Raw genomic sequence first — 21,450 nt, 5'->3', positions numbered from 1 at the left:
TAAGGACTGAAAAGCAGCATAGACTTATACAGGACTTGTCCGCACACATATTTCTATCCTTCTCTACCTGGAAGGGGGACAGATGCTCATATAGATATCACTGAACTCTATGTGTAACAGTGTACTAGTCTTGCAGTACACAGAATCTTCTATATAGAACATAAGATGGACATGGACAGGAGAACGTCGGAAGCCCTCCCATTCAGCCTTGCAGTATTGGGTGGAGATCTGACGGGAAGCGTACTTCATCACTGATTTTACTCATTGAGTTCTAGTGATGTGCTTCATCATGTCAACTAAGAAATAGATCTATCACTCAGAGTAATAAAATGTACTACAGTATATTGTTTATTCATGGATGATTAAATAACATTTAAAAAAAAGCAAATAATTATGGCCATGGACTTCTCACAAAACGCATACAATAATATACTTATAAACCATAAAGTTGTATTAAAAAAAAAAAAAGTAAACACTGATCGGATACTGTTGATTTTTGCATTTTTCATCTACAAGTAATAGAGAAATCACTTTGTAAAAGTTTTCTCCTTTGTAAATAACCCTGTAGTGTTTTAGAATCAAATTTTATGCACATTTCTTAAATTAGTCATGTGTGGGCAATAAGTATTTTCCTAGTCTGTTGGCAGCTAAGTGTGTTAATCATTTTCTACCCAAAATTGCAATATGGTCTGAAAATTCTTGTTTTTATATATATTTGGAATAAAAATTGCACTATTTTTCTTGCTAATTTACATATATTTTGGTTTCTGTCTTGAAGTATGGGTTATACATAGACTGAAACATAGCCAGACTTAAACTGCAAAACTAACAATTAATAACTTTTCATAATCTGTATTAACAAAATATTTCTGAATTATTTACGTATGATTTGAATAGCCTTTTAATTTAATTTTCAATAATGTAAGTAGGAATGGGTGGGGGAAGGGCACGTGACTTGTATAATCACCCAAACATTGCAACCTATAGTCCTTATGAATCATGGATCAATTCATTTTGATAAGTGTTAATGTGGGAAGAGGTTCAAAGCCTTTAGGGGAATAAGGAGATGTTGCAGCTGCCCATATAGGGTCTGGTGAAGGGGTATAATAGAGATTTATTAGTACATGTAAGTTAAAGTGGTAAGAAGGTGTGAGGCCATGAGACAGAACCAATATTCACTATAGAGAACCGAGTTTAAAGCATGGAGATAACTGTGAAGCAGGCTTGTAGAAAGGGGTACATGCATTTAATGCATTGTTGATTAGAGCAATCGTATGGTATAGTGGTATAATGTTACAGCTTGTATATTTGCTAACTTTATTGATTAGCACAGTCATTCTTCCAATTACGTGCAATTAATCATCTGGACACACTGAGTATGTGTCCTATAATTCTGTATGTTTTGGAACATCTGGAGTGGGATACATAAGACGGGAGCTGAACTTTTGTAATTTAATTGAAATCTGCTAAACCTCCTGCCATAATTTTACCAGCTTGGGACAGTGCACAAAGATTAATCTAATTGCCACTTCCTCCCTAGTTTGAGAACAGTCTTCAGACTCAGAGGTCTCCCCCCAAGTTTCCTTTCCACCTGAGCTCATGTAGTTTCTTTGGAAGATGTCCTTACTTTAGCATGAGGCAATAAAGTAGAGATCACACCATTCAAGCTTGATCTGCCCACAGGAAAGGCCTCAAGTGGGGAAGCTGGGTAAATGGCCTGTAGCTTGATCCTAGAGCCAAATAAGTGGGGGATCTGTAAAACATTAAGAGAAGCAGCTGGTGGGGGAGCTAATACGGTCACTTAGTTCACTACACATCCACAGTGAGGTCATTCAGTTGTGATTATCTATAAGCTATATGCACCTGTGTACAACAAGTCCCAAATTTAAACTGTGACACACAGAGTGGGGAGTATATGTGACGTGTAGAGGGTGGGGGGTTTATAATGGCATACCTAAATATGTCAGCTTTCATCAACCCATGGTGTGGTGCGGATCTTAGCGCTGCTTAGGATTGCTTGTATCAGGTGAGCCTCTAAGTGTAATACTCATGTAGTCAGGGAGGCCGTTCCATTTCCATAGTGTGTCTGTATAGGACTCTATGTTGTATTCTGGGCCTCCTCCCCGACTAGTCAAGTAGAGATTTACTGTACATTGCTAGATGCTGCAAGCACAGAGAAAGAAATAGATGTCACAAAGAATTCTGTTTTTTTTTTTTTAAAGGCTGTCAGAAAAAAACACATATTTAATATAACTTAATGGCTCTTGTTAATTGTATGGACCCCACAACGGTGTATGGGCAGTGCAGGGGAGCTTTGTTCCCAAAACCGGAGCACCAATTAGTAATCTATCATCTGTTGGATAGGCACCTGGCTCCCTGACTGTCTTGGTCGCTTTCTCTCAGTCATGACTGATCACTGGTGAGGAGGCTCATTAGTGTCAGGAGGCACCGTACCCAAGAGGAAGTGGTGCTGAGGAGAGGCACAGTAGCTGCACTGGTTCCGGTAATTCATGTTGAACAGTCGCCTGCATAATCAAACTTTGCCAACCTGTTCAATTTGTATTGTATGTTACTGTACTTTCACAGGGGTTTGGGGTCTGTGTACCCCCTTCTTCACTCATAAAGCTCAGGATCTCATCAAAGTAACCACATGTATTTATATTTAAATCATTATCCATTGTAAAGGTAGAAGCAATAGAGTGTCATCTTATAAAACTAATGGACAACAACTTATCAAAAGCAAGTTACCTAATAGGAAAACAAAATGAACATGTAGAAGTAGATTAAGTGTTTCCAAGGGAAGCAATGGTTTGGTAGTTGTGTATCTTGTCAGTAATACATTTGTTTTGTTTATTTGGCTCAAGTGTGACAAATTGTAATATGTGCCCTGCTTTAATGTCACGTTGCAGTGTGGTGTTGTTTTCTTCAGAATTGTATTGTATTTTACACTAGAAGCTTTTAAGAGCATCTCCCCCTCCTCATGTGAGTGCAGCTAGCGGCACATTGCCACCTGCTGCCTCTCTGATCATCAATCTTCTCTTCATGAGCGATAGTCTTCTAAGTTTAAAGGACATCTTTCCATTTTTATGAGATATGTTATCTTGGGTAAAGAGTTGGGGGATTTCTGTATTGCAGTGCCAACTTTTTTCCAAAAATAATGAAATATTTTGTGCTTAATTCATATAAAATTAAATCAAAATTTATGTATAAATTGTATGGATAAATTCAGACATCCTCTTGGAAATACTTGGATAGATCTATTGTACATTAAATAAAATGTGTTATTATATTTGCAGCTTTATAAAAAAAAAAAAAAAAAAAACTCATGGTTTTATAGTTCACTTTTAATAGTCATCTCTCTTTATTATGCTATTGTCTCATTCAGAGATGTTTTTTCATCATGTAGTACATTTCAGGGGCAAACACGAGCCCTCACCAGTATATTCATATTCACTATTATACTTATGTTGTATAAATAAAAACTACATTATATAGATGTATTATAGAGAAGCCTTAGTTAGGAAGGTACTATAACTAGAAACTGATAGACAAATGCAGAGGGGAGGAGGGGGTTCTAGTTGCCTGGAAACCCCCACCCCCCACCCATGAGAACCACAGTATAAATAGCATATAATACTAAAGTTGCATGTTTTTAAAATCCCCTCAGTTCACAAATTAAATAATTAGCACCACCTGTAGACCTTTTAAAATGTGTCTGACAGTAATGAATATCCTTGTGCACCAACTAGGAGATCTGGAAAACATGCACTGTTAAGGGTGCAGTGAAATAGACCATCTATAGGGTCAGTTACAGTTGCGTATCTATAATGGGTGCAGTGTGTGCAGGGCACACAGGCCCCCACACCGAACACCCTGCACCCATATTGGTTTAAACTTACCTGTCTGTGGTCCCGCGTCAGGTGTCAGCGCTGCTCACAACACCGGAAAATGGCCGCCGTGGCCATTTTTCCAGTGTTCTGCGCATGCACAGTAGACTTCGGGCACACTCTAGTGTCCGGAGTCTACTAATGCTCCGGTTGGCTGGCCAGCCGCGTCAGTCAGCTGTCGGCCACTGGGGAGAGAGGAGGGGGCCCCACACGGGGAGTGCACACGGCCCCCCTCCTCTCTTTAGACGCCCCTGGTCAGTTATTAATACTGTGTAATAATATAATAATTAGAGATGAGCAGTTCGGATTCTGTGGAATCCGAACCGCTCCGAACATTGGGGATCAGAGTCCACCCGAACCGTGTTCGGGTGTTCACCGCCTGACTCGGATCCCCGTTCGGGGCTGAACGGCGGCCGCCTGATGTCGGATTCTCACTAGAGAATCCGACATCAGGGCTCCTATTGTGTAGGGCAGAGCGCTGTGATAGCGGTCTGCCCTATACAGACACAAACACACAGCCGCCAGCGGCAGCTGTGTGTTTGTTACAGCAGCCAATGAGAGTCACACAGACTCTCATTGGCTGCTGCACGGAGGGAGCCGGCTGGAGCTCACACATGAGCTCCGTCTTCCGGCTCCCTCCTCAGCGTGTGACAGCAGAGCGGACAGCGTGGGAGCGGGGATACAGGTAAGTTTTTATTTGTATTTTTTTTACTTGTGTAAGGGCCGGGGGCACTACTGGGGGGGGGGTCTGCTACTGGGGGTGCCTGCTACTGAGGGTGCGGGGGGGCCATACTACTGGTAGGGGCCTGCTACTGGGGGGGCTATACTACTGGGGGGGGTCTGCTACTGGGGGGGCCATACTACTGAGGGGGGGCTGCTACTGGAGGGTGCCTGCTACTGGGGGGGCCATACTACTGAGGGGCCTGCTACTGGGGGGGGCCATACTACTGAGGGGCCTGCTACTGGGGGGGCCATACTACTGGGGGGGCCTGCTACTGGGGGGGCTACTACTGGGGCAGCCTACTACTACTGGGGGGGCCTGCTACTGGGGCAGCCTACTACTACTACTGGGGCAGCCTACTACTACTGGGGGGGCCATACTACAGGGGGGGGCTATACTACAGGGGGGGGCTACTACTGGGGCAGCCTACTACTGGGGGGGGCCATACTACTGGGGGGGCCATACTACTGGGGGGGCCTGCTACTGGGGGGGCCTGCTACTGGGGGGGCCATACTACTGGGGGGGCCTGCTAATGAGGGGCATACTACTGGGGGGCCTGCTAATGAGGGGCATACTACTGGGGGGGCCTGCTAATGGGGGGCATACTACTGGGGGCAATGCATAGGAGACCCTTCTACTAAGGGGACTGCATAGGGGGCACCACTGCTGGGGGCATTGTGTAAGGGACTCCACTGCTGGGGGCATTGTGTAAAAGGGGCACTACTGTGGGCATTGTGTAAAAGGGGCACTACTGTGTGTCGTAACATAAATAAGAGAGACTACTTTATGGTGTAATGTGAATCAGGGGCACTATGTGTGGTGTAATGTGAATAAGATTGTGCACTGTGACTCCTTGGGCCGTAGCCCACTATGTAAACAAGTACTGTGACTCTGCTGGCCGTACCCCACTGGGTGGGTGCACTACTTTTCATTTCTGTCACTGCTGTGAGGCAATGTGTCATAGATGTGCTTTATACTGTGGTGTCTGTGTCGTTGTGCCGCTGCTCTGTCGCTTAGTAACCAGTCAGCTCACTGCAACCTTTGGCCAATAATGTTGAAAACAATATTATAAGCTGTGAGGTGGTCTAAATTGACTGGAAATTAATGTTATTGAGGTTAATAATACTCTAGGAAGAAAAAAAAGACCAGTTTATGTGATTTTAGCTTTTTTTGTCAATTTTTGTAAAAATCAAATCCAAATCCAGTCACTGCAGTTTGGCAAATTCAAATCCAAAGCCGGACGACGAATTAGAACCAAATCCAAATCCGGCAAAAATGGTCCGGCGCACATCCCTAATAATAATACACTATCCAGTACATAGGGAGATGTGGAAAGGAGCTCACATCTGAAACAAAAAATTTCAGCTCAGACAGGATGACCCTACTGCTGCATATAAAGGAATACTGTGATTGCTGGTCCTGTATCTGTCAGAATTATTTCATACAATACCTTCGTACATTATATAGATGGTTATGTGCTGATTAGACCTGATTCATGGCCTGGCCTCACTTGCTTTAAAATCAAGCATTTGAAAACCCCTCTCTAGAAATTCTGCGTTTGCCACCGTGGTGGGATCCCAAAAGTCTCTTTACGAGCAACACCCTCCCGTCACCTTTCCTGGTTACTCTCATTACAGGTTGCTAAAATTAGCATTATTCACTTAGAAACAAAAAAAATAAACCTTTTGTCATAATTTTAATGAACTGAAAAATTACCATGGAATATGCAGGGAAAGATAGATAAGATTCAGCTTTGCTCAGAGTAATTGTAAGGCAGCTCCTCCTACACTAGTGGGGAAGTGATTAGATTGAACCTGGAGAAAGAACTTTGTTTAATCCTTATGCTACATCTGCCACAGGCATCATGTGACCTGTCCGAGGCTTTATTCATGCAGTTCCAACAGATTACATAAGGAAGTGTCGTTAATCATTTATCCAAAAATGTTTTGCATTCATAGTTGTTGCACTTACATTAAAAAAACATCATCAATATTCTATAACATAAGATTACATGTCATTTGCCTTACCATCCGATCTACACGATTGTGTTTAGCATTTGTGCCCTAACTGTTGTGTTTACATGGCCAGTAATCACTGAAATTGAGAAGTACAATATACAGTATGTTGCTGTCAGGAGGTAGACACTAAACATGGATGAAAAATGTAAATACAAGCTCAGTTGATAGATGAACACTGAAATGTTAGAGAAAATAGTTACATGTAATCCATTTCATATTCATCTCCCCAGGAAGGTCATAGGCGCTTGGGAAGCCATATTGTTCAGTTGGGGCTCAGCACTGTAGAGTTATAGCCATACATGAGCACAATTAAGTAAGGGCCTGATTCAGAGCCACTCATAAGCGGCAGCTCGTTCGCTCCGAGCGATGTTTGCCCAACTGCGCATGCGTACGGATCGTTATACGCATGCGCGAACCAGTCAGTGCGGCCGAAATTCATGTGCTCGCAAAATAGCGAATGCCTGCTAATTTGAGTGACAGGATGAGGCGTATGTGGGTGGTAACAGGGGAAGGTGCTTGAAAACGGGGAGTGGAGATCCGATCGCAGGCGTGCTTAAAGGTCAAAACGGGCGTTTTATGGGTGTGCATATTTAAAACAGCAGCGTCATTGACCACGTCACTGGGTTATTTTATAGCCAGAACTGCTCGCAAAATTGTGGTAGCAAAAACCAACCACAAGAATAGCGAGCAGCTCATACCCTGGTCGATGTACTCGATTAATTTAATAAATAGCGGACTTGACGTAGGATGTGAGCGGCCAGGGGGCGTAGTTTCCCAAAAAACGACCGCATGTTTTGTTCGCTCGTTCAGACCTAGAGGCGTGAACAGACCGCAAAGAGTGAACGGTTCCTTTGAATAGCCACCCCTATTTTCTGGACGAGCGAGTGCTAATTGCGTCCGGCTCTGAATCAGGCCCTAAATGCCATGATTTGTTTCAGTGCTTAGACCATATTACATCTCCACAAACAGCCTAAATGTCAGTATTGTGGATAGTTACTGGTCCATGTTTATCATTAGTGAGACAGCTCCTAGGGTTGGCCCTGGCTTAGATGTGGCCCTATCCCCTACACGCCATTCATAAGTCAAGCTTTTCTTATAATTGTAAGACAACAAAACGAACAAAGGTCACTGACATAAGTTGAAAGAACCAATAAACCCCCATAAGTTTATTTTTACAATATATTCTATAGAAATAAAATACAAGTTTTCATTGTTAAGTTGACTTTTCTCTGCAGGTCTGTGGAAAAGCACTATCTTACTTCCCCACTACAGACAGCTGAGTCCTGCTACAATGTACGCCAATGGCAGATCAGTTTTTAATATAACTTTTGACCAATCACTACTGTAATAATTATATCAAAGGGGCTGTACAGTGTATTTCCTCTCTAGATGACAGCAGAGCCGTACTGGGACTAAATTAGTCCCTGGCATTTAAATCACACAGGCCCACCTCACGTCAGAATCTGGCTCCTGGCATTGACTCCTCCCCTTACTATTCCTGACTCCGCCCACTTCTTAGTCTATGCTCTTACAAATATAGTATCAGAACATACAAGTTATACGGAATGGGTATGTTTGACTGCCGGATGTCAGCCCTGCGGTTTAAATCCTGACGCCGGCAGCCCGATGCACAAGATCCCGACAACTGAGGTAAGTTAAGTATTCCTAACCCTCTCCCACCCTAAACCTCATTTAGGGGTGCCGAACCCTAACCTCCCCCCTAGTGCCTAACCCTAACCCTCCCTCATAAGTGCCTAAACCTAACACCCCCTCCCTGCACCCCAAACCTAACTCTCCCGGGGGTTGCCTGACCCTAACCTTCCTCCTAGTGCCTAAACCTAACCCACCCTACCCCTGCCTAACCCTAATGGTGCACACAAACGGTCAGATTTCTCAGATCTGTTAGATGAACGATTGAACGATTTTTGACTGCATTAAAATGAATGGAATCGTCCAAGTCTGACTGCAAACACATCAGATGTCAGATATTGTTATCTGACCATCGGGAATGCGCAACGTTCATGGTCCATCGTTCAGGTATGTCAGATTTTCCTTCAGATATGAACGATTGAACGATTTTTAAAATCATTATCGTTCAGATCTGAAGAAAAATCTGACCGTGTGTATGCACCATAACCCTCCACAGGGGGGTGCCAAACACTAAGTCCCCCCAGGGTGCCCTAAACCTAACCCCCCCCCCCCCCCATCCCCGGCTACATATATGCCTACCCCCTGCGTTGGACAATCGGTCCGGTGCCCTGTCGGCATCGGGATTAACATAGGCGTCGGCATTTCAACCCAGTCAATCCAGTCCCTGCATGTGCTGAATGATACATCCAGGCTCTATGATCGTATCTTGCAATGCAATTATAGGCGATACTGTCATAACCACATCGCATTGCAATCATTAATAAAAGGGGGGCTTAAATGTAGTAATGCTAAAAATAATAAATTTTATGTTTGGACTAACCTCAACGAAAATATATATAACAAATCTAGGCATAATGAAATATCTGGACTGAATGTAAATTAAGCCTGTGGATCAGGAGTCCAGTATATACATAGCCAGTTCAAATTCAAAAACACTAGACAAAGTGTAAAAGCAAAAATGGGATATGTTCGGAAATTACATTACCAGCAACGCAGTGCCGAAGCCAATCAGAATCCCGGCGCCGGTATCCCGAATGTCGGGATACTGAAGGTAAAGGGGAGGGTTAAGTTTAGGGTGTGGGGAGGTTAAGTTCAGGCACTAAAGAGGGAGGGGTAGGGTTAGCATACCGACCAAAAAGTGTCAGTATGCTAAACCTGTTGGGATGCCGGTCGTCAGGAATTTGACCGTCGGGAACCCGAATGCCGGCATCCTGTACCTAACCCGGCCAAAATATGTGGTGGATGTGACAAGGGGAATTAAACAAAAATTGAAGACAAGACTACAATAAAAACACCACACCAGCAGGTATACTGTATGTACAATTTATAGTAGAATCCCATTTTTATGTTACACCTGAAAATCCATATAATGCTACTAGGTAATTTATATTGCTAAAACAACAAGTACGCTAGGCACGTGATACGTTCAGTTCAGACAGGAGGGATGCTGGAGGTCAGAATGCCGACGCCGCAATCCCTACACTTGTCAGAATGCCAGTGCCGGCATCCCAAAGGTAGGTAGCGGGGTTAGGCACTAGGGGGAGGGTTAGGATTAGGCACTAAGGGGGGGGGGAAGGTTGGGGGGGGAGGTTAGGTTTGGGCACAAGGGAAGGAGGGTTAAGGTAAGGGAGAGGGAGATGGTTAGAATACCGTCAGACAGGTGTCGGTATCCTAACCCTCTTGAGATGCCAGCGTCGGGATATTGACCGCCGGCATCCCATACCCATCCTGCTAGGCACATACTGTATCATGCAAGTAATGTGAAAAAAGGAGTCAAGTCTCTGATTCAATGCAGAGCCAATCTGATATATTCATTCACTGATGTTGTGTTTGTACCTAGTTCACAAATTTTGTCACTGCTTATACATAAGTATATACCTCCAAAAACCAAATATTGTTATGTGGTTTGGTTTTTGGAGGTATATACTGTACTTATGTATATGAAGTGACAAAACAGGGACTTGAGGATGGAAAAGGGCACTGTCTCAGCCTTAGGATAAAGGCAGTTAGATAGTGTGGCTGAAAGGCATTGCAGGGGTTAACACCTGTCACTTGTCCAGTGTGTGTGCTGTTACCTCAGTCTTGTTATCTCTCTCTATGCTCCGAAATGAAAGTTACTGCAATTACCTCACTGCTGTGCTCCCATTAGCAGCTGCTGGTGTCTGCTGTGCAGGGCTGCGTGGGGGTGGAGGAATCACAAGCAGAAGGATCCATTCTAGTTATACAGTCGTCGGGAGGTGCAGACTGCTGGGTAAAGAGTAGACCTGTGGACTGACAGTTCCTGTGACATCACAAAAGGGGCGGGGCTTAAGACGTTTTTCAGCTCCGTGTTCTCCTAAGCAGTTTTTTCAGAAGTAAACAGCTGCTGCTTGACTGGACCGGCCCATCTGGCCATCGGCCCTTTTGGCATCTGCCAGAATTGCCAGATGGCCAGTCCGGCCATGGATGACAGGCTTGTGGCTAATTGCTCTAATCCTGCCACTTGAGTTTAGCATCTCCCTACCATAAAATTATTATTAATGGAGCATACACACGGTCAGATTTGTCAGATGAACGATTAGACGATTTGAACGATTTTACCAAAGTTTTGAACGATTGAACGATTTTTGACTGCATTAAAATGAATGGAATCGTCCAAGTCTGACTGCAAACACATCAGATGTCAGAAATCGTTATCTGACCATCGGGAACGCGCATCGTTGATCGTCCATCGTTCAGGCATGTCAGATATGAACGATTTTCCTTCAGATATGAATGACTGAACGATTTTTAAATCGTTATCGTTCATATCTGAAGGAAAAATCTGACCGTGTGTATGCACCATTACAGTTACTTCTATAGCGCAGTCTTATTCAGTTGCGCTTTACAATCGGGAACAAACTATAATAAAAGTAGACTGGGTAATGACAGAGAGACATACAGGGGTATTCAATTTGGAGCAAAAATTTAGGAATCGGCGATAAATTATCGCTGATGACGTCATTTTCACCGATTTCAATTATCCCCGTATTCAATTTCAAAGAATTTTCGCAGGTTCGAAAAGTCTTTGAAAAAAAGGGGATAACTTTTCACCACTGAGTAGGTGGCGAAAAAAAAAATAAGAATTGGGGTTTAGGGGTGCAGGCTTTAAAAAAAATAGCCTGCAACCCTGGGAATGACATTTTAAAAATAACTGTCAAAAAAAGTTTTTTTAAAAATAGGGACACCCCAAAAAATTTATTAAAAAATTGAGGTAAAAAAAAAAATTAAAAATAATGTTTAAAAACAGGGAAATAGGTTCAAGTCTATTCTGCAAGTATGCGGCAGGTGTTTTCTAGAATAGGCTAGTACCCATTTTCATGTACCCCAAATTTGATGGTACCACTTAAAAAAACGAAAAAAATAACCTAAGTGCTCTTCTGCATCACTTCTTCAATGTCGGGAAAAAAAACACCTGCCGCGGCTATTTAAAACCCCGACTTTCATTTGCAGGCTAAAACGGGGATACCCATAGTGATCCCCCATGTTTTGACAGCTTTAGGGGGGTCCTACAATTTATTCCAGGTAAATCCCATTTTTTTTCGCCGGCTCCTGTTTTCGTAGCTTTTTAATTGAATACGGGGATAAAGCGGGCGCGCGCCCGATACTTTATCCCAGGAAAAGCTCTGATGTGGAGCAAAAAGTCCAGCATGGACTTTTCGCTCCCATATTGAATACCCCTCATAGAGCGAAATAGGATCGGCGAAAAAAAACGGGATTTACCTGGAATAAATTGTAGGACCCCCCTAAAGCTGTCAAAACATGGGGGATCAATATGGGTACCCCCATTTTAGCCTGCAAATGAAAGTCCGGGTTTTAAATAGCCGCGGCAGGTGTTTTTTTTCCTGACATTGAAGAAGTGATGCAGAAGAGCACTTAGGTTATTTTTTTCATTTTTTTAAGTGGTACCATCAAATTTGGGGTACATGAAAATGGGTACTAGCATATTTTTATGTCCCTAAAGTAATTTTTAAAAAAATCTGCAAAAAATGCACCTGCCGCTGATAGCCTATTCTAGAAAACACCTGCTGCATACTTGCAGAATAGCCCTGAACCTATTTCCCTATTTTTAAAAAATGTTTTCCTTTTTTTTTTTTTTTTTTACCCCAATTTTTTTATTAAATTTGTGGGTTGTCCCTATTTTTTTAAAAAACTTTTTTTGACACAGTTATTTTTAAAATGTCATTCCCAGGGGTGCAGGCTACTTTTTTTAAAGCCTGCACCCCTAAACCCCAATTCTGCACTTTTTTTCGCCACCTATTCAGTGGTGAAAAGTTATTCCCGTTTTTTTTCAAAGACCTTTCGAACCTGCGAAAAGTCTTTGAAATTGGTGAAAATGATGTCATCGGTGATAATTTATCGCCGATTCCGACATTTTCGCTCCAAATTGAATACCCCTGATAGAGATAAGATGGCTCTGCTCACAAGATTGCAATTTATTAAATACACTGTTCCATTATTGGTGTTTCTCCAGCATGTAGAGAAAAGTGTTATAATGTATTAGCAATGTCTCACGTGCGTCTAATAAGCGTCAGAAGAGGCAGATATGGGAATCTTCACTGAGAGCAAAGTATTCCTGTTCTTAGCTATAGTGATAAGATGGAAGTAATGCTTCAGCATATATATTGTTCCTCCCAATGCAGGCGATCATGTGACGCTTTCCATACAGTGCATTGATTGAGCATGTGAGTTGGCAGATATGCTATAAAAATAATTTAGACATTAGTAAGTAAGGGGACATTTTTTGTGTTATTATTTGACCCAGGAGACCAAAGTGTCACCTTGGTAAAGTATATAAAAAAAAGCCTGTTGTCTGTTGTGGGCATTAGGGGACTGTGAAAGATGCTTTTTCTTTTTGTTTTATCCTATCCTTTTACAGGCACAGGTACTTTGAAGTCTAATAGTTGGCCTGGGGAAAGCACCTCTTTTTGTACCTATGTTAAAATGAACGTGATTTGCTTTAACACCAGGGAGAATATCATTAAAAATCACTCACTATCTGCAGTTGTCAAGGAGCAAAGTTGGAGGTCGGGTCTGTACCAAGCTGGAAGGTATTAAAAAGTGATAATTTTCCTTTAAAGAATTCAGAATATTGATTGTTGGAGAGAAGTCAATGCAGATAGTAAAGGGGATGGCCCGGTAATTCTGCATTTATATCGACTGGTTATTACCTGCAAAACAATTACATCCAAGGTCACCCGCAATCTACAAGATTCATCAGACCCTGTAAGCATGTTCATTAATTGTGCCTTTAATATGTTTGCGATGGGATTAGTCCCGAAATCATATGACAAATACTGATAAGTAAGAATAAATGATTTACATTATTCGGTACAAAACACCCTTGGTTTTTGACAAAGCAGTTTTAGATTTTGCAATCGTTTATGTTTGGAAAGCAGAACTATATGAGAGCTAGTAATAAAAGTGTCAGGCCATTGTACTATTTACTTCTTCCTAAATGTGAATATTATCCCATCTGATCTACATAAAATCACCTCTGGTCATGTTACATTGAATACTGTAATTCTAGTTATAATTACACATTACTGCATAGATACACAATAATCAGCATTTTTCAGTAGCAGGCATAGAATAGTTTTGTTACCTTTGCATTAGCCCTTGTCTTCCTGCAGCATAGGTTTCATTTCTTAGCTCAAACAGCTTCCTCTGTATATTAATGACATTTAAATAAATTGGGAGCCAGCATATTATCCAGTGCAATGAAGTAACCAGTAATTCTACCAGGCTGCATTAACAGCATTATTTTATGGTTCCTAAGAGGATAGTAACTCAGGAGCTTTGAAGTATGCAATAGTACTACATTTTACAATGGCTTTTCTTTCACGTTTCCTAAATAGCAACTAGTGAGATAAGAAAATTAAAAGTACAAAACTTTGTTTATAGAATATATAGAGGGCTGGCAATAATATAGGTGGTTATTTACTAAATGGACCCTAAGGGCACTGGACCCACAAATAGCACTGTGTGACATCAGGAATTTAAAGATTATGTGCCACAGTACAATATGGGATTTATTAATTGTAGTTTAGGTAGGACTTTGGGATTTATTAACTGAACTTTGGGTAGGACTTTGGGTTTTAAGGTGAGAGCTTTTCCAAAATTTGAAGTACTAAGGGCCTATTCATTTTCACTTAAATGGCCATTTATTATTAGGGGTCAAATAGGGCCGCCTACTATTCATCAAACTCCGAAAACTTAAAGTGGTAAGTAACGCTGCTACTGAAATAGCAGTGCTGTCCCTGCATCGGAATTGTTGTTATTATTATTATTATTATTATTATTATTATTATTATTATTATCCTTTATTTATATGGTGCCACAAGTGTTCTGCAGCGCCTTGCAAAGTACATAAACAAATAAGTGAACAAGAATCCAGTAAATTACAGTACAATACAGTCCAGGACAAAGACATGGTTTATACACATTGCTGCATTAGCGATTAAAACTTTCAAAATGAGCAGCCGGGAGTCAGCAATCAAATATTAGGTGCCATTGTGGGGAGAAAGGAGTGGAAGAAAGTATAAGGAGAAGCACATGAGGGAAATATCATCCCCTGACGTCTCTCCTCGCCTGTTACTCCAATTGTCTCTCTGCTATGGTATGTAGTTGCAATCCTGACGGCAGAATGGCGGCTAGGGATTTACGACAGGCATCGAGATATCGACGACTGTCATAATCCCAATGCCGGAATCCAGGATGACGCGGGCCCGAACGAGGTGAGTACGGGGCTCCCGTACTGTTAGCCGCGGGAGGGGGTTAGGTTTAGGGCACCCCAGGGGGACTTAGGGTTAGGCACCCCCCCAGGAGGGTTAGGCTAGGGGAAGGGGGGTTAGGGTTAGTCACCTCCAGGGGGAGGTTAGAGTTAGGCACCCCCCCAGCAGGGTTAGGTTTAGGGTTCGGGGAGGGGGGGTTAGGGTTAGGCACTAGGGGGGAGGTTAGGGATAGGCACCCCTAAAGGAGGGTTAGGGTGCTTAACTCATGCTGTCGGGATTTCCATCTGTCGTGTTCACAATGTCAGGATTTGAACCGGCGGACAAACAGCCGCCGGCATTACAATCCCGTTCCCTCTGCTATCACTTCCTGGATGTCCCAGCGCTTTCTTAAACTTAACATGTCTAAGACTGAGCTGATCATCTTCCCACCTTCTCACATAACCTCACTTCCCACAATTTCATTATCTATTGATGGCACAACTATCTCCTCTAGCCCCAAAGTGCGCTGTCTTGGAGTTATCCTGGACTCCTCCCTCTCCTTCAAACCACACATTCAGAACCTCTCGCAGTCCTGCCAATTCCATCTCAAAAATATTTCCAGGGTAAGACCCTTTCTCACCCTGGATGCTACCAAAACCCTCATCCACTTACTGGTCATCTCCAGATTGGACTACTGTAACCTCCTCCTATCTAACCTCCCAGACTTCCACCTCTCTCCACTCCAATCTGTCCTTAATGCTGCTGCTCGGCTCATCTTCCTCTCCAAATGTTCTACATCTGCCTCCTCTCTCTTTCAAGCCCTACACTGGCTCCCCTTCTGAACCCAATTCAAGATTCTTATACTTGCCTACAAAGCCCTCACCCAATCGTCTGCTATTTACATCTCTGACCTCATCTCCCTTCACACTCCTGCCCGTCCACTTAGCTCAACAAATGCATGTTGTCTCTCCTGCCAACTGATTACTTCCTACACTCCCACCTCCAAGATTTTGACAGTGCTGCTCCCTACCTATGGAACCCTCTCTCCCTCTCCCTTTCAGACTCCGGCCCACGATGATGAATAGGCCCCTAAGTCTGAACTATTCTCAATTGCATTTATAAATGACCCCAGCCTTTTTTTCACAAACTAAAAAGATTGGGCAACCATAAAACTCTGCGCACTCCTTATAAAGTAGCACACATCATACAGCAAAGAAACCGATACAATGCTATAAATATAGTCTTACTGCCCAAAGGGAATGTTCAATGTGATGGATGCAGTTGTAGTTCTTCTTGTATGGAATCTTGCTGAAAATGGAAAAAAGAGAACAAACAAGAAGAAAATAATATAGTGTAGTAATTCGTAAAAAGTCTCTCAAATAACACAAATAAGTGGTGATTTCTTCCTCTGAATATGAACAGAAAGGATGATCGTACCACACTCACGTTCAAATACTATGACTTCCACATATAAAGGTATCTTTAAATCAGATGGCCTCGTCACCACTGTGCAGCATACCAAGAGTGAAGTTCACCCATGCAGATGGTGTGGTCTAAAAAAGGCGGGCGTACCCCAACTCACACTGATCATAAATTCATAAGCCAATAAAGGTATCTTTGAGCTTCGACACTTCTATTCGTTATGGTTGATAACTTATCCTCTTACTCCAAACGTATGGATATGGAATGGGATAAAGTGGAAACCAACCATCAGATGTCAGTTTAAAAAGTTTAATGGTTCTTCATACAATACAAGTTAAAAAAATGGGTAACCAAGTGAAAATAAAACAGATGGAAAATAAAAACAATGACCTGAGTGGATAAAAGGTCCGGACTTTTTCACCACGGGACACTGCTGCAGAAATCCACAGGGTCCCCTTGTTTCCTGCTACCACCAACGCATTTCAACAATAAGTCTTTCTCAAGGTGTGTAGTGCAAGATACACCAAACAGCTCTATATACCCCTGGGATGTCACTCCTCCCATAAAAAGGGGCAGGGTTCTCAATCATACTCCATGTTGCGCATAAATAGAAATGGACATATCCAACCATCACAAAAAAGGTTACCTTTTTAAAGAATCCCATACCTTATGACCAAAGTGGAACAGAGATTGTAAAGGATAAATTCTATATGGCGTTCCAATGCATGGAACGCATGGTGTACAGAGGTGAACAGCTGACAAACCCCGTGATCACCCGAACCAATCATTGCAGACCACAGGGGTAAGCGGCAGACCAAACCATGCGTTCCAAATCAGTGGAGTGCATGTTACCCGGAAGTCCGGGAGGGGATGAACACGTGTTATACCACGTGATGTGTACAACCCATTATCGCGAGTCACATTCATGACTCGGAATAGAAGTACCACGCCTACCTGAGCGTGTTTCAGAGGTGGTAATATATAGCAAGTTTTTAAAGCCTCGTATTGTATGGATGGTCATAAATATTACATCCCAAAAAATGCTTTCCAAACCTCTGTTTAAGGGACGCAATATAGCGTTCCAAATACCTTGAAATCAGAAGGTTATGGATTTCTTATATATATATATATATATATATATACATAATACACAAAATAACAGTATCTTATAAAAATGTGAAAATATAAAAAATATATTATATAACACCAACAAATTTATTACATATACTAATATAGATAAAAGAGTATGAAAATAAATGGTCTCTAGTTCCCTAAAAAACATTATAAAAATCATAGTAAAAGATCATTATAAAAACCATTTGGTTTCAAAATCAAGGTTGAGACCCTTGGGAATTAAAGTTCCCAAGGTAAAAATAGTTTTCATTTCTGTTTGTGCTAACCTTTCCTCTGCATTATTTTTTCTCCAATGATTAGGAATAAGTTGTATACCACAAAACAGAGTAAGTTCACTTGTGTCGCAGTTGTGTTTCTCTTTAAAATGGGAAGACACCCCATGACTAATAAGACCTTTTCTAATATTGCGCAGATGTTCGGCCATTCTCTCTTTTAGCTTCCGAGTAGTACGGCCCACATATTGTTTTTTACAACTACATTCCAACAAATACACAATATTCTTACTATGACAAGTAATAAAATCTTTGATTTCAAATGTTTTTAAATTGCTCTGAGATTGATATGTTGTAATGACAGAGTCCTTACTCTTACAGTTTTTACACATAAGACAAGTGCCACAATGGTAGAATCCCTTCGACTTAATTGGTCTATCAACTTCTTTCGTTCTTATAGCACTTTTAACTATATGCTTCCTCAGATTGTCTGCCTTTCGATATATGAATTTGGGTTTTTTATCAAGATAATTATTCCAAACAGGATCTTTCAGCAATATCCCCCAATGCTTCTTCACAATTCCTTCAAATTCTTTATATTGGCTATTGTAGTTTGTGATAAAGGGAATTGTAGCGGTATTCCCAATTTCATTACGTTGTTCTTGTTTCTTGGCAAGAATCTCTTCTCTCTTACATGAGGCATATTTTTGGTAAGGTGCTTCGATACTATTCAGATCGTATCCTTTATTCACAAATTGTGTTCTCAATGACGAGCCTTGAGTTTGATAATCCTCCAATTTGGAGCAATTTTTCCTTATGCAATGGAACTGGCTTCTGGGAACAGAATTTAACCAGTTCTTGTGGTGTTTGCTATCAAATTGGATGAAGGAATTAAAATCTGTAAGTTTTGTATAAGTTTTGGTATGTATCTTACCGTCTTCAATAAAAATTGTTAAATCTAAGAAATTAACTGTAATAGGGCTACTGCAAAAAGAAAGTTGAATGTTTAAGTTGTTAAGGTTTAATGATGTGCAAAATTCATCAAGTGATTGTTGGTCACCTTTCCAAATAAATAAGATATCGTCGATATATCTTGTCCAGAGCACCAGATTCGCAACCAAGTCATGGCCACTAAAAATATGAAAGGTCTCCCAATGGGCCATGAATAAATTAGCATAACTTGGTGCGAACCTGGTGCCCATGGCTGTCCCATGGAGTTGTAGAAAAAAAGAATCATCAAACCAAAAGAAATAGTTATTTAATATAAATTCTTTGCTCTCCAAAACTATTTTTTTTAGATCCAAACTAAAATCTGTTTGGCCCAAAAAATACTTGGTAGCGGACAGGCCATGTTTATGATCTATCGCTGTATATAGTGATGTCACATCAGCTGTGACTTGGATATATTCAGATTCCCACTGAATACGATCTAATTTATTAATAACCTCTGTAGAATCTCTCAAATAAGATCTAGTGGTTATAACCAAGGGTTGTAACACATGGTCTATATAGTGGGATAAATTCGAGGTAATGGATTCTGTGCCATCAACAATGGGCCTACCAGGGGGACATTCCATATTTTTATGAATTTTCGGGAGAGTGTAAATAACTGGAATGGAGGGTTTTGATATTATAATGTATTTTTTCTCCAATTCTGTAACTACTTTTTTCTTTTCATTTTTTCTATATGATTTATCAATTTTTTTGTGATGTTCTCCATTGGATTTCCTCTTAATTTTTTGTATGTGAGGCTGTCCGAAAGTTGACGTTTTATTTCATTTTTATAATCTTCAATATTTTGAATGACAACCGCCCCCCCTTTATCGGCTGGCTTAATAATAATTGATTGGTTATCCTTAAGTCTCTTTAGGGCTTCTCTTTCTTTTTTACTAAGATACAAATTCTTGGATTTTCTGAACACTTTATTCTGTATTTCTTCTTTTACTAATTTCTCAAAAATATCCACAAAACATCCTTTTTTGTGTAGCGGAAAGAATATCAATTTGGGTCGGAACTGAGAATTAATAGGATTGTTAGTTGGTTCTCCTTCATAACTGGTATCATTAAAAAAAATTTTTAGGGTAAGTTTCCTTATAAATCGTTGGAGATCGATATATGTCTCAAAACGATCCAAGTTACTGGAAGGGGCATATTTTAAACCTTTTCTAAGTACACTCTCCTCTTCTGTGGTTAATTCATGGCTACTGAGGTTATAGATTTTGGTGAACTGTAAAATTTTGGTAGTATTTTTGGCAGACATATTTTCATCTCTTTGTTTCTTTCTCTTCCTTCTAATCTTTGAATGTTTCTTTCTATGTTTTTTTGTGGAGATATGCCCTCTTACCCCTCTTCTATTTTTTATTTTGTGAGTTGTCTGTATCGTCGCTGGCCTAAAAAAACCTCCTCTCTATCTTCACAATTCTCGAGTGGACTGAACCTATTGCGAAATTGGAAGTGGGATCTAGATGGTATTGGTGATTTATTTCTATATGATTTTACAAACTACTAAAATTTTCTCTACAGTACATTTTTTGGACTCAAGGGAGCTAGACCAACACTCTCACATTTTTTAAGGCAACATTAGCCTGAAATGTTCCTTTATGGTTGGGTTTTAAATCAATACCGATACCTTATATTATGAATATTTCCATTTTTGAAAATTCCTGTGCAGGATCGCCCAAACATAGATAGCCTTTTCCAAACTACCCCTGTGCACCCTTTCACATTGCGCCAGCCTTGGGTGCAGCAGGCAATAAGAATCTGCCTGACTCTAATTGGCTGCTGCTGGTTGCTCCCGGACATCCAACGTGATTGACCAGTCGACCCAACGCGATTGACCAGTCGCATGTCCGCAGTCGACTGGTCAATCGCAATCTGCATTTTGCCCACCCTTGCCCTACAGCCTCCCGGAGCTATGTGTCGCATAAATGTTTCCATCATGCTTTACCTGCTATGTAGATTATTTTCTTTCTGCTAAACCAGTGGTTCTCAAACTCTCAGCACCCCACATGGGTCACGTTTTCCATGTCATCCAGCAGGAGCACAGGTGTAGTCATTACTCAGCAGCACATTTTAAAAGATCCACAAGTGGAGCTAATTATTTCACTTGTGAGGAGACATGAAAAACAAGCACTGTTTGGGGTCCTGAGGACCTAGTTTGAGAACCTGTGTGCTAGACTAAGGAAACCTATTGGAGGTTAGAATGTCCTTCAAGGTTTTTCTATGACCTAAGCTCACATGAGAGCCTCATCAAATATTTATAGGAAATATCTTATATTTTTTACCTTTCAATTCTTACGTCTCCCCCAGAATACCAGCACCCTAGTGGGAATTACAGTGGATATTTTTTTTTTTTTACACATTAGGATTTTATAAATAAATGGAGTAAGGGGATATAGCATTTAAAGCAGTGAGACACATCTACGTACAAAAGCTCCATTATTGTGACATTTTCCATGGAGTATCTACAGAATAGGCACTAACTATTTCTGCAGATTGGGTCCATATCTATTATGAGATGTGTGAGCCCACCACCTCTAAGTATCATACAGTACACGTATGGCAAATAGACTAGTAATCCCAGCATTTCAAACGTGCACTGAAAACCCACCTGTTCATCAAAGCATACCTTCCACCACATAACCATGTCACCAAGTCTCTGTCCCTCCCGCCTCA

General features: G+C 41.3%; 1 protein-coding gene across 4 annotated transcripts in view; it reads left to right on the top strand.

Annotated features, from left to right (window-relative positions):
* The window catches only part of APBB2 (amyloid beta precursor protein binding family B member 2), a 431,323-nt gene that overhangs the window by 338,282 nt on the left and 71,591 nt on the right, over positions 1–21,450 (top strand). The window lies entirely within an intron of this gene.

Source organism: Taudactylus pleione, unplaced genomic scaffold (assembly GCF_031769625.1).
Source record: "Taudactylus pleione unplaced genomic scaffold, aTauple2 ptg000519l, whole genome shotgun sequence".
Taxonomy (NCBI): domain Eukaryota; kingdom Metazoa; phylum Chordata; class Amphibia; order Anura; family Myobatrachidae; genus Taudactylus; species Taudactylus pleione.
This window is presented reverse-complemented; position numbering and strand designations above follow the sequence as displayed.